Source organism: Neomonachus schauinslandi, chromosome 8, assembly GCF_002201575.2.
Source record: "Neomonachus schauinslandi chromosome 8, ASM220157v2, whole genome shotgun sequence".
NCBI classification, from domain to species: domain Eukaryota; kingdom Metazoa; phylum Chordata; class Mammalia; order Carnivora; family Phocidae; genus Neomonachus; species Neomonachus schauinslandi.
The window spans coordinates 112417738-112430468 of NC_058410.1; the positions used below are offsets into that span (position 1 = coordinate 112417738).

General features: G+C 45.6%; 1 pseudogene; it reads left to right on the top strand.

Moving 5' to 3' along the window:
* LOC110575655 overlaps positions 1-12096 on the top strand; it is a 14269-nt pseudogene extending 2173 nt beyond the window's left edge.
* Positions 12097-12731: the final 635 nt, after the last annotated feature.

A 12731-nucleotide genomic window follows, 5' to 3' on the forward strand; every position in this document is an offset into this window, starting at 1 on the left:
GGGGGGGCGGGGGGGGGGGGACTGAGCAGAGCGAGGGAGGGGAGGGCAGCCCGGACGGCGAGGTGGGCGCACGGGGGGCGGGAGCTGCCACAGAACATCTGTGCCTGAGGCGCATCTGGAAGAGGGGGTCCTCTACCTGCTCATTCATTCAACTGATAATTGTCATGTGGCACATACGGGCCACACTATGTTTCATCTAGGACACCTCAGTGAGACTAAGGAGAGGGAAAACTTGCTGGTCTTGTAGAGACTATGTTCTAGTGGTAAGGGGCAGACTGCGCTTGTCTCTCAATGTGGGGATTGGGGCAGTGGCCCGCTTGGGCAGTCAGTAATCCAGGTGTAATTTTGACTCCTCAAAAACTTAAGTACTAAGAGCCTACTGTTGACTGGACGCCTTCGTGATAAAATATACAGTTGTTTAACATATATTTTATATGCTACATATATTATATACTGTATTCTAATAATTAAGCTAGAGAAAATAGTAAGAAATCCCAAGGAAGAAAAATGCATGGATGGTATTTACTGTATAAAAGTCCACAGGTAAGAGGTGGTGCGCAGTCCAAACCAGGGTCATTCAGAGGTGACCTGTGTATTGTGTAAGCTCAGTACATAAGGGAAGGGTTTAAATAGGAAGTTGGTAGGTGCTGTGAGGAAGGTGACCCAGAGAGCACCGTTCTGGTACAGGTATGATGGCTCCTCTACTCCAGGGATCAGAGGAGCCTCACTGAGAAGGTGACCTCTGAGAGGTTTGAAGGACATGAAGGAGTTGTGTAAGAGGAGGTCTGGGGGGAGCTCTTTCCAGCCAGGGAACCCCCAGCGCACACGCACTAGGGTAGGGGCGCGTCCTGTGTTCACGGAAAGGTAAGGAAGCTGGGTGGCTGGAGCAGAGAGCAGACGAAATGAGGTCAGATGTCAGCCATGTCACGGAGGTCTGAGGATATTAGAAGGCTTTTGAGTTTTCTCTGAATGAGGTGTGGAATTACAAGAATGAATGAACAGATCAATGGGATTGACTTTCTAGCAGCACCTTGCAGAATGGAGAGGTGCAGGGCAAGCGACCAGTAGGGAAAGTGTAGGAAACCAGCGAAGTGTCCCAGGTGGGGGACGTGGGCTGTGCAGCTGGGGCATAAGGAGGGAAAATAGTAAGAAGGGATGGGGTGCTGGAAATATTTACAGATGGACTTTGCAGCATTTCCTAATGGATTCATTCTGGGTGGTGAGAAGGAGGAATCAAGGAGGGCATCCAGTATTTCAGACTGCAAGTAGAAATGTGGGGTGCCTTCATGGAAATGGAGAAGACTCTAGAAGTAGCATATCTGGGGAAGCAGCATCACAGGCATCCACTTTAGGAATATGGAATCTGAGATGTCTATTAGAAATGAAAGCAGGGTTGGCAGTTGGATAAGAGTGCAGGGTAGGAGAAATATCTGGGTGGGAGAAATAGATTTGGGAAGTGATGTCATATAAATGATGTTTAAAGCCTTCAGCAGAGATGACGTCACCAAGGGGGTGATGGCCTTAGAAGAGAAAGGAACAGGACCAAACCCTGGACTCCTCAGGGCTCAGCAAGCTGATCAGAGCGCACACCCAGAGCGTACTGCACAGTCTGGTTCTGCATCTAGAAGACACATAGATCAGGGAGGCCCAACCTTCAACGTGCACAGGAATTGCCTGGACTATGAAGATCTAGCCAGTCTGGAGTAGAGCATGAGATTCTGGGTTGATAACGGGTCGGTGCTGCCGCTGCTGCTGATCTTCGGATCCCACACTGAGTAGCAAGCACATAGAGCAGGATCCCCACATGGCTGTGCACCAACCTCTCCCGTAGGCCTTATTAACTGATTCCTAGGCCCTCGCCCAGCATTCTAAGACAGTGGGTCTTGGGAGAGGCCTGAGTATTTTGTAACAAAGCCAAAAGCAACTCTTGGGGCTCCACCAGATAGGGAAACAATGAAGTCATTGATGAGAGCACTCATTGTGGGAAGAGGTCTTACATACACATTTAATTGGTTTTTGGGGGATGCCTGGGTGACTCGGTTGGGTGTCCAACTCTTGGTTTTGGCTCAAGTCGTGATCTGAGGGTCATGAGATTGAGCCCCGAGTCAGGCTTCCCACTCAGCGTGGAGTCTGCTTGAAATTCTCTCCCTCTCTCTCTGCCCCTCCCCCCCACACATGCAGGTGCGCACACTCTCTGTCTCTCTGTCTCTCTTTCAAATAAATAAACAAAATCTTTAAATGGTTTTTTTGTAGGAAGAAAAATGCAAGACATGCTGGGAGAAACATATTTTCTCTCCCAGGGGGCACAGCCAGGTGGCAGATGAGGAAGTGCTTATCAGCTCAACATAGAATCTTGTAGTTACTGAGTGTAGGTCTTAATGTTTGCATCTCACAAGGAAATGGTAACTATGTGACATGCGGGTATTAGCTAATGCTGTGATTTTAGTGGTTATTATCATTTTGCAGGATAGAAATATATCAATCAACAGGTTGTACCCCTAAGCTTGCTTACACAATGGTGTATATCAATCATATCTCTGTAAAGCTGGAAAAAAATGTCTGAAATCTTGCTCTTGGAAACTCTTCCCTACATGGGTTTCTGACTCCTTGTGATACATATGTACAGTTACAGAGAGATTTAGGGAAGAGAGAGGGCATATGGCGTTTGTTTTGTTTCAAGGAAAGCCACTGAGCAGGCTTGAGGCTACACAGCCAGGCGCAGAATCCACACTGGACCCTCGATGGAGGCCCACATACAGCCAGCACCCTGCTACTGGGTATCCATGCCCCTGTCCACACCACTGACTCCCCTGAGGGAGGACACTGGGCCCTGAGGCTGGGACTGCTATCGCTGCTGCCCCTGACCGCTGCATGACCCCTCTGTGACACTGCTCGGACCCCCTGCGCCCAATGCATGGACGCTGTCCCAGTGTGTCTGTCACGTGTCCTGAGTCAGAGTCTGGCAGGTGGTCACGTGAGTGTTGACACTTCATGTCATGTCCAACTGCAAGACTGACAAAGTGGGTTCTCTTCTCTATGGATGGAGGTGGTCTCTGCCTCCATCAAGATTGTTTACGTGTGGAAAGCCCCCTTTACTTGGGAAGAGACGTACAAGTTCTGGGAATGGACATTGGGGGTCAGGAATGGAAATGAATGATGGGTTTCCACATGTGGAGCAGTGATCTGAGACTAGAACTTGATTGGGTACATTGTAGGCATGCAAGTCTGCCTGGATGAAGGAGTGACTCATAAGTGGCATCTTTCAACTTATTCCCTTGATGCTTGTTATGGGTCCAGCTTATGTCTACTCCAGTTCCTACTCACAAATAAGTGGAGTAGCATTGTTGCATGATGAAGTGATTATTCAACATGCCTTCTCCCAGCCTTTGTCTCTTCCCGGGGTTAAAAACCCAGATCTGTATCACTTCAGATGATCCACATATATACACTGACATTTTACATTTCTTTATACATGCACATATTTCTTTTTTTTTTTTTTTATTCTTATGTTAATCCCCATACATTATTACATCATTAGTTTTAGATGTAGTGTTCCATGATTCATTGTTTGTGCATAACACCCAGTGCTCCATGCAGAATGTGCCCTCCTCAATACCCACCACCAGGCTAACCCATCCTCCCACCCCCCTCCCCTCTAGAACCCTCAGTTTGTTTTTCAGAGTCCATTGTCTCTCATGGTTCGTCTACCCCTCCGATTTCCCCCGCTTCATTCTTCCCCTTACATGCACATATTTCTGAGGAGAGTGTCCATATTAGGTTTTAGTGGCCTCCACAAAAGTCTAAAAAACCACTCCATTTTATTTTATTTTTTAAAAGATTTTATTTATTTGACACAGAAAGACACAGCGAGAGAGGGAACACAAGCAGGGGGAGTGGGAGAGGGAGAAGCAGGCTCCCCGCCAAGCAGGGAGCCCAATGCGGGACTCGATCCCAGGACCCCGGGACCATTACCCGAGCCGAAGGCGGACACCTAACGACTGAGCCACCCAGGCACCCCTGTCCATGTTTTAATTGCATTACTTGGTTTTTGGTGTTAAGTTGTATCAGTTTTTTTAATATATTTTGGATACTAACCTTTTATTGGACATGTCATTTGCAAATATCTTCTCCCATTCAGTACGTTGTCTTTTAGTTTTGTTGACTGTTTCCTTCGCTGTGCAGAAGCTTTTTATTTTGATGTGGTTCCAATAGTTTATTTTTGCTTTTGTTTCCCTTGCCTCGGGAGACAGATCTAAAAAAATGTTGTCATGGCCAATGTCAGAGAAACTACTGCTTGTGCTCTTTTCTAGGATTTTTATGGTTTCAGGTCTCACATTTAATCCATTTTGAGTTCATTAATCCTTAATCCATTTTGAGTTTATTTTGGGTATGGTGTAAGAAAGTGGTCCAGTTTCATTTAGTTCTTGTCTTACTTGACCAAACAGCAAACTTCAGCTCTGTTAACCACTCCCTAATTCCTGAAATTTTGCCTTGCTGTACTAGTCAGTGTTCTCCAGAGTAACAGAACCAATATGATACAGGTAGGTAGGTAGGTAGGTAGGTAGGTGATAGATTTAGTATAAGGAAACAGCTCACGTGACTCTGGAGGCTGACAAATTCCAGGATCTGCCGTTGGCAAGCCAAAGACTCAAGAGAGCTGATGGTATAATTCCAGTCTGAAGGCCTACAGGCTAGAGACCCAGGAAGCGCGGATGTTTCAGTCTGAGCCCAAAGGCAGGAAAAAAAACCGCAAACATGTCCAGCTCAAGGAAGTCCAGCAGGAGGAACCTTCCACTCACTTACCAGAGGGTCAGCCTTTTATTCTATTCAGGCCTCTAACCGACTTGATGGGGACTCCCACGTTGGGGAGGGCAATCTGCTTTACTCAGTCCACTGATACAAATGTCAGCTTCATCCAGAAACACCCTCACAGAACCCAGAATAGTGTCTGACCGAATGTCTGGCACCTGGTGACCCAATCAAGTTGACACATAAAATTAGCCATCACATTTGCCCTCTGAGATATACTACCACTTATTTCTCCTGTTTGCCTGCTACCCTTACTCGGTCTCTGCAGGTGGCTCCTCTTGTGTGTCACTAGTCCTCAGTGCTCTGTTTGGGGTATTTTTCCTGCAGCCTCCTCTCCCTGGGGGATTTTAGTCTCCCTTATGACCCCTGGGGCTGTCTGTACACATTTGTATCGCCAGCCCAGGTGCCATGTCTGAGCTCTCAGCTCTATGTGGAGAAGCCTCAAAGCCCTTGTGAGTAGCTGTCTCATGTCCCGATGTGGGTAGCAATTTCGTAAGATCACTTGATAGGGCATTTCTTTTTGTCACAAGTGTCAATCTCAACGCTTACTTGAGTATACTTCACGCGTGGATTTTTCCACAAGCGTGTGTGAAAGATCTTGAATCAACAGCTCTTCTGTTCCAGCACTTACGCTCTTCCAGTTTGCGAATATTTATCTTGACAGCCAATCTAGTGGATGTTGGAATGGAGGTAGGTCTGATATCATGTGGCACACTTATCGCCTTTGGGCATCGTGGCAGAGTAAATTCTCAAATCCACCTGGTAACAGTTGAATTCCTAAAAGCAGCTGTCTAAGACTACTTTAATTATTTCCAACCATTGCTATGGAAGATGATGTCCAGAAGACTATCCGGAAAAATTAAAATGTGTGTGGACCGTGGAGGGGAGCATACTAATTAGCATGCATAGGGACTCATTCCATGCAATTTCCTTTTTGGCATTATCAAATTCAACAATCCTAAAACAGAAATTCATGCTTGACCAATACGTTCCCCCATTTTCCTCTTCCTGAGTTACTTTGGTGAATAATCTCACTGAGATCATTGTCCAAGGCAGAAGCCCAGTCATCACCTTAACTCCATGCTCTCTTTCATCCCCACATCCAATCAATCAGAAGTCTTGCTCAATACATCTGCTAAATATCTGTGAAATCCTTCCACTTCTCCCCACCCCAACTGCCAATGCCTTAATTCATAGCCATGAGTGCAGATGGATCCTTGGTGGAGGACAGGGATATAATCAACAGCCGCAGAGCCTCAGTCCTCAGCAGGGCCATCAGTGTGCCCATCATGCTTACTCGAGCCGTCTTCCTACAGGAGTCCTCTAACAGAGACCTGTTAGATGTGGTTCCAATGCTTGGATTATTGGAATTGCTTAAGTGACCTCCCTGGATCCTCTGTCTTCCCCCCTCTAACCTACCCTCCACACAGCAACCAGATTGATCTTCCCAAAACAGAGGAAAATGTCGCTCCCCCCAATTATAACCTCCAGTGATGGCTCACTGTTCTTAGGATAAGGCCCTAACTCCATAGTAGGGGCTGATCACTTTGTCAGCTGCATCTTCTCCACTCCCACCAATGTGTGTGCCCTTGGGCAAGTGATGTAATCTCTCATTGCCTCCATTTTCTCATCTATAAAATGGAATTATAACGGTTGAATTAACAAGAGTTAATTCTTTTAAAGTGCTGGTAACAATGCTAATTGGTAACAATTATCTATCATTAACTAATATTATTACTTCTCTTTAGGAACTCTACAATCCAGCCACACCGAATGTCTTTCACTTCTTCAAGGAGGCCATGCTCTCTCTCACCTCCACGGCTTTCCACTTCTCTCTACCCAGAACACTTCTCCCCTCCCCAGCCCTACTCTCTCCTCACCCTTAACCTGGTGACCCCCTAGTTGTCCTTCAGGTCTTAGTTTAGATGTCTAATGCTCTAGGAAGCCTTCTATGTCCCTTATACTGTGCCTTTCTGTGTTCTCTTGACTCCCAGTACTATTTCCTTTTTTTTTTTTTTTAGTAGGCTCCATGCCCAGTGTGGAGCCCAACATGGGGCTTGAACTCACGACCGAGATCAAGACCTGAGCTGAGATCGACAGTTGGATGCTTAACTGGCTGAGCCACCCAGGTGCACCCCCAGTACTATTTCTGTGTGAACATCTGTTATTCTGTGTGTTCTCCAGGATAAGTCCCATAAGGTCATAGATTGTGGTAATGCTAGAATCTAGCACAGTGCCTGGCACGTAGTAGGTATTCAGCAGGAAATATTTGTGGAACAAATGAATGAATGCTGAGAACTTCCCCAGGGGTTCAGAAGCTAACTTCTCCTTAGAAGAGCAAAGAAAGGTAAATAATCTGGCCCCCTCATATTTAGGCATCTAAAGGGGAGGTAGTAGAGGTTCTATTTTCTATTCCCCACATTTCAGGACCTGTTGCAGAAGGGTAAGGAGGTTCTTCATTTTTTTTTCAAATTTTTATTTAAATTCTAGTTAGTTAACATACTGTGTAATAGTGGTTTCAGGAGTAGAATTTAGTGATTCCTGACTTAACATATAACACCCAGTGCTCATCATAACAAGTGCCCTCCTTAATACTCACCTCCCTCCATCAAACTTCAGTTTGTTCTCTACTGTTGAGCCTCTTAGGGTTTGCTTCCCTTTTTTTTTTTTCCCCTTCCCACACGTTCATCTATTTTGTTTCTTAAATTCCACAAGTGAAATCATATGGTATTTGTCTTTCTCTGACTTATTTCGCATAGCATGATACACGTTCCATCCATGTGGTTGCAAATAGCAGGATTTCATTCTTTGTGATAGCTGAGTAATATTCCATTATACACGCGCGCACACACACACACACCCCACATCTTCTTTATCCATTCATCAGTTGATGGGCACTTGGGCTCTCTCCATAGTTTGGCTATTGTTGATAATGTTGCTATAAACCTCAGGGTGCATGTACCCCTTTCAATCTGTATTTTTGAACCCGTTGGGTAAATACCTAGTAGTGCAATTGCTGGGTCATAGGGTGGTTCTATTTGTAACTTTTTGAGGAGCCTCCATACTAAGGAGGTTCTTCGAATTGGAGTAGGAAGATAGTTCCTGCCGCTCTGTGGGGGTTGTACACTTGGAAACAGCTCTCATGACTAGAGACATTCACTGGGAAATCAGCCTGCTCGCAAGGTCAGCCCTTGAGCTGTACCTGGTGGCCTCTGAGTCAAGAGAAGCTGCCAGCTCCCAGGTCACACCATGGCCTGGGAAGGATTCTCCGAAATAATTAGGATGCTACCTAGGACAACTTGTGGCCATGCTGGAAGAAACCAGAGCTGGCTTGTATGGTGGGAACCTCCTGGGTGGGAACCTTGTAGCCCAAGAGGGAGGGCTAACATCCAGATGCATGTGGCTCAGAATGAAATGTGGTTCACACCATCCAGCACTAGGGCTCCAGGCCTGGAGAGATGCCCAGTACTCCAGCCACAGTGCCCATGCCCACTCTCTGTTAGAGGACTCCTGTAGGAAGACGGCTCGAGTAAGCATGATGGGCACACTGATGGCCCTGCTGAGGACTGAGGCTCTGCGGCTGTTGATTATATTCCTGTCCTCCACCAAGGATCCATCTGCACTCATGGCTATGAAAACTCAGGTCACTGAAGAAGAGGGGGTGCAGGGGGTGGCATGGCATCTGCCTTCTCCCTGGGCCTCTGGGATTAGGTCTGGCCCCAATGGTAATGGGACTGATGGTTAGCAGCACGTTTGCTGAGAAACTGGAGATTCTGAAAGTGTCCGTGATTCCAAAGGTGACTCAGTGTGGCCTAGACTTGTGGGAGGGCCGCTCTGCCTCTGCAGGGACACCACTGCCATCCTGCAGAGCAATTCCAGAGTGCCAGGAAGGAGACAGCACCCTTGGCCTGACTAGTGGCTTTTTCCACGAAAACTGGGAAGACCCAGGGTGAGAAGACCTTAGGAATCAACCATGTGGGGAGATGCCAGTGACATTCTGGTAAATGTTTAACTGGCTATCCCAGCGGGGTCAGGGGGCTCCGATTTGTGGCATTCTGCCAAATTTCCATGGTGTAAATAATCCCACCGTGACTGATTTCAAACTACCAACATGACCTCACTGAATGTGGAATTAGGAAGTGATACAATCAGCTCTTGCAAGTCAGGGCACCACTGGCAGAGGGCTGGGTAAGGAGCTGAGGAACCGAGAAGAGCCACAGGTCAGGAGAGTCCTCACAGCTAGGCATAAACTCACAAAGGCACATGTCCTGGAAACCTGCCCAGTGTGGTGTCAATACTTACTTCAAACACATTTGGTTGTGCCTCCCTGAAGCTCCCTCAGTGGTCACCTAGTTGACTGCCTACATAGGGCAGTGGTGGTCTTACGCAGTTCTGAGGGGGTCTTCTGGGTCTGCCTTCCATGCTGTGAGGGCCCAAACTTGACTCAGAGATGCCCTTGAAGGCCCCTGGCTAGAGCTGGGGAGAGGCTGATCTCCAAAGAGCTGGTCCCTACATCCTAAGCGGAGGCAAATGGCCGGAGAACACTCTGGCAACCCAGGTCCTGAAGGTATGAAATGCCAGCTTCATATCTTGGAGTGGATGCAGTCTGGAGTTTAAGGAATGTGAAGACACATCCAACATGCTAGCTCCATAGGTAGCACTGCTAAGCCCCTCCCACAGTAATCTGGAAAAACCTTTGTGGGAAGCTTTTGACCTTTTGACCCCTCCTAGAACAGACTGTAGGCTCACAGCAGCTTTTTTTTTTTTCAGTGCCATACCCCAAACACATAGAGCAGCACCTAGTCAAAAATGGGTATTTAATAACTATTACTGAACCTACTGGAAACATCCAGAATTCAAATGGCTACTGTATGACAAAAAAGTTACACCAGATTAAAGTGTTCACAGAGCCCAAAGGGAAGTGGGTAGTAGAGACAGTGGGTCTGGAAATTGGATCTGAGGTGGGGATCTGCTATAGAATTTGGTAAAGCAAACAAGAAGCAGGATATGATCCATGGAGATTAAAGTAGTGAGCTCTGGTAACCCCTAGTGGGTACACTGTTTGGGGGTGCTGCAGACAGGAGAAATACAGCATGTATTTACTGAGCACCTACTACAGACCCAACCCTCTCCTGGAATTCGTATGCTCTTCTAAACGGACGAAATTAGTTGAACAAGACAGTTCATTATTTCTCATCAATACAAGGCCCATCTTCTCCCCAGAAGCCCCTACTCCTACTGCCTCAACTCCCATTTATAGAAAAAGCTAAAAGAAGTGACCAAGTGGGAAGTTTAACTGGTGTTCAGAAGAACAAGCTCTTGGCCTACTGTTAGCAGGGGCAGCATTCTGCTCAAATCAGGTCCTGTACCTGTTAACAAGACTGCCATCTCTTGGTGGGGGACAGTGATTACATGATTCTCTTTACTTTCGTAGGTTCTGAGCTTAGGACCACAATGCAAGTTAGATGTTCCTTCTCTTTATTTCTGTGTCAAATAGAGTTAATTGTTAGGATTCTTTAGAGGCCTAGAATGTGTTTTGAGAACATATTTAGGGCATCCCTAAGTTTCTAGGATGCCCTTAGGTATGAAGTGGGGAGATTCTATCCAGAGTCAGGATGTAAAAAGCAAACACGCAGTTGGAGAGAATCACCCATCGCAGGCACTCCTGCAGCTGTGCTGACTGCCTGGATAGTCGTTCAGAGGAAAAAGTACTGAGAGAAGGGCTGGAGACAGGTAACAGGGGGATTTAGGTCTTTCTCTAAAAAGAGCAGCTTCCAATCGGAGAAGCAGATGACGAGTATCCAGCTATCGAACCCACAAAGGGCAAAGTCCCCCACCCAGGCACAGTCTGATTGCTGAGATGAAGCACGCCTAGAGGTAGAGTAAGCCCTTTCTAGGTTAACGTAATCAGATGTATGTGGGACACCTGCCACTCACTGCAAAGCGCTTCACAGAGCAGGCTGGCTGTATTCCTCTGTGTAATAAAGCTCACTCTGAAACAAACCCTTTTTACCCCTTTTTACCCAGTTTCTCAGAGTCCTGTTGTAGAGAACATGCCTTTAATTAGAGTCAGACTACACAGTGGTGGGGCTCAGCTATACTGTGGTTTGGTGCCGCAGGCAGAAAAGTTACCATGTATTTTTCTAGGCAAGCAAAATGTAGATGTTTAATATCAGATATCTCTCCAGGGAAAGAACATCCTGTAGCTCAGAGAAATGATGCAAAAGATTTGGGCTAGTTTTTGGTTTGTCTTTTAAAGATAGAACATTCAGGTTTTTGCTTATGAGCAGTGCCATAACTGGGGTAATTATTTAGGCCTCACAACTGCATGTCAGGGTTTTTAAGGGATGAAGAAATTGAGGCTCAGGGAGGTTGAATAACTTGCTCAAGGTCACATAGTTACAAATGGCAGGGCTGGGATTCAAACCCAGCTAGTCTTTTAAATGTTTTCTTTTTCTTAGGCTTGTACTTAAGAGCTCAACTTTCTTAACTTGTGTGGCACACTGGAGAAGAACGTGGTGTTCGGAAAGCAGAGGTTGTAAGTCACCCTGTGTCTAGCAGCTGAAGGACGGAATGGTCAGTCTGTGAGATTAGTCTTAGCCGGTGGCCTTCAGGCTCTTCCAGTCAAGATGTTTCTTCTTCCAGGATCTTTGCTCTAACGATAAGAATGTTCACTGCAACATTGTTTTTAAGAGTAAAAAGCAGGAGGCATTGGTCCCTAACATGCCCAACAGCTCCCAGGTGTCCTGTGGTTCATGTCAGTTACCATGGGACCTTGGAGGGTTGCCCCCACCACCACTGGGGGCAAGGAGATACAAGTGTGAGAACATCAAAATGGGACATATTTTTGTAAATATCTAAAAAAAAAAAACAAACCCAACCAAAAAACAATGCTATGCAAGAATTACTTGTACAAACTACACAGCTCGTGCTTTGTTTTCTAGCATCCAAGACAACTTAGGAGGATTTCTGTGGCAATGAAGCATATTTTACTGGAAATGAAGCTGATTTTTTCAAGCTCCCAAAAGTAAACGTAAATAGCTGTTCATACAAAGTAATAGTTGCACTGTCTTTTTCTTGGGTGGTTGGGAGATCATTTTATGTTGGATACTCTGCCATAGGATTTTGTGGAATTGGGAGCCTAATTGATTTCATTCTTATTTCAGTGCGGATTGTTGGACCTTCAGATGGAAGTGCTTATCTTATAGATTCTTATGGAACCAGACTTACAAGACTATTACTAATAAAACATTTAGGAAAATAGTTACAATCATAAACATTTTTTAAAAGAAACAGACTGAGGGACACCTGGGTGGCTCAGTTAAGTGTCTGCCTTCGGCTCAGGTCATGATTCCAGGATTCTGGGATCGAGTCCCACATCGGGCTCCTTGCTCAGCGGAGAGTCTGCTTCTTCCTCTCCCTCTGCCCCTCCCCCTGCTTATATTCTCTGTCAAATAAATAAAATCTTTAAAAAAATTTTAAAAAAAGAAACAGACTGAGCCTCCTTGATTTTAATAGAGAACTCACAGTATGTGGATTTCCAGACTTTCCTTCTTCCTTCTTTGCATATCATATTATGGGTTCTGTGTGATTTTATTGTTATTTTTGTTGTTTTAGTTAAAAGTACATATTCTGAGATATATTTAATAGGACTTTCTTTGAGAGCTGTATAAAAAAAAGAAAGTAAAAGGTTTAAAGCAACCTAGATCAAAAACAGACTGGAAAAACAAATTATGGTACAAACACACAATGGAATAATAGGCAGCTAGAACAAAGAAAGAGGAAGTTCCTCGTGTTCTGATACGGAACCATCACGCAAGATATATCTGAAAAAAAGCAAGGCATAGAATAGCGTACAGTCTGTCGTAATTCATTTTAAGGAAGGGAAAAGACTATGTGTATTTTGCTTGTACAGTCAGAGA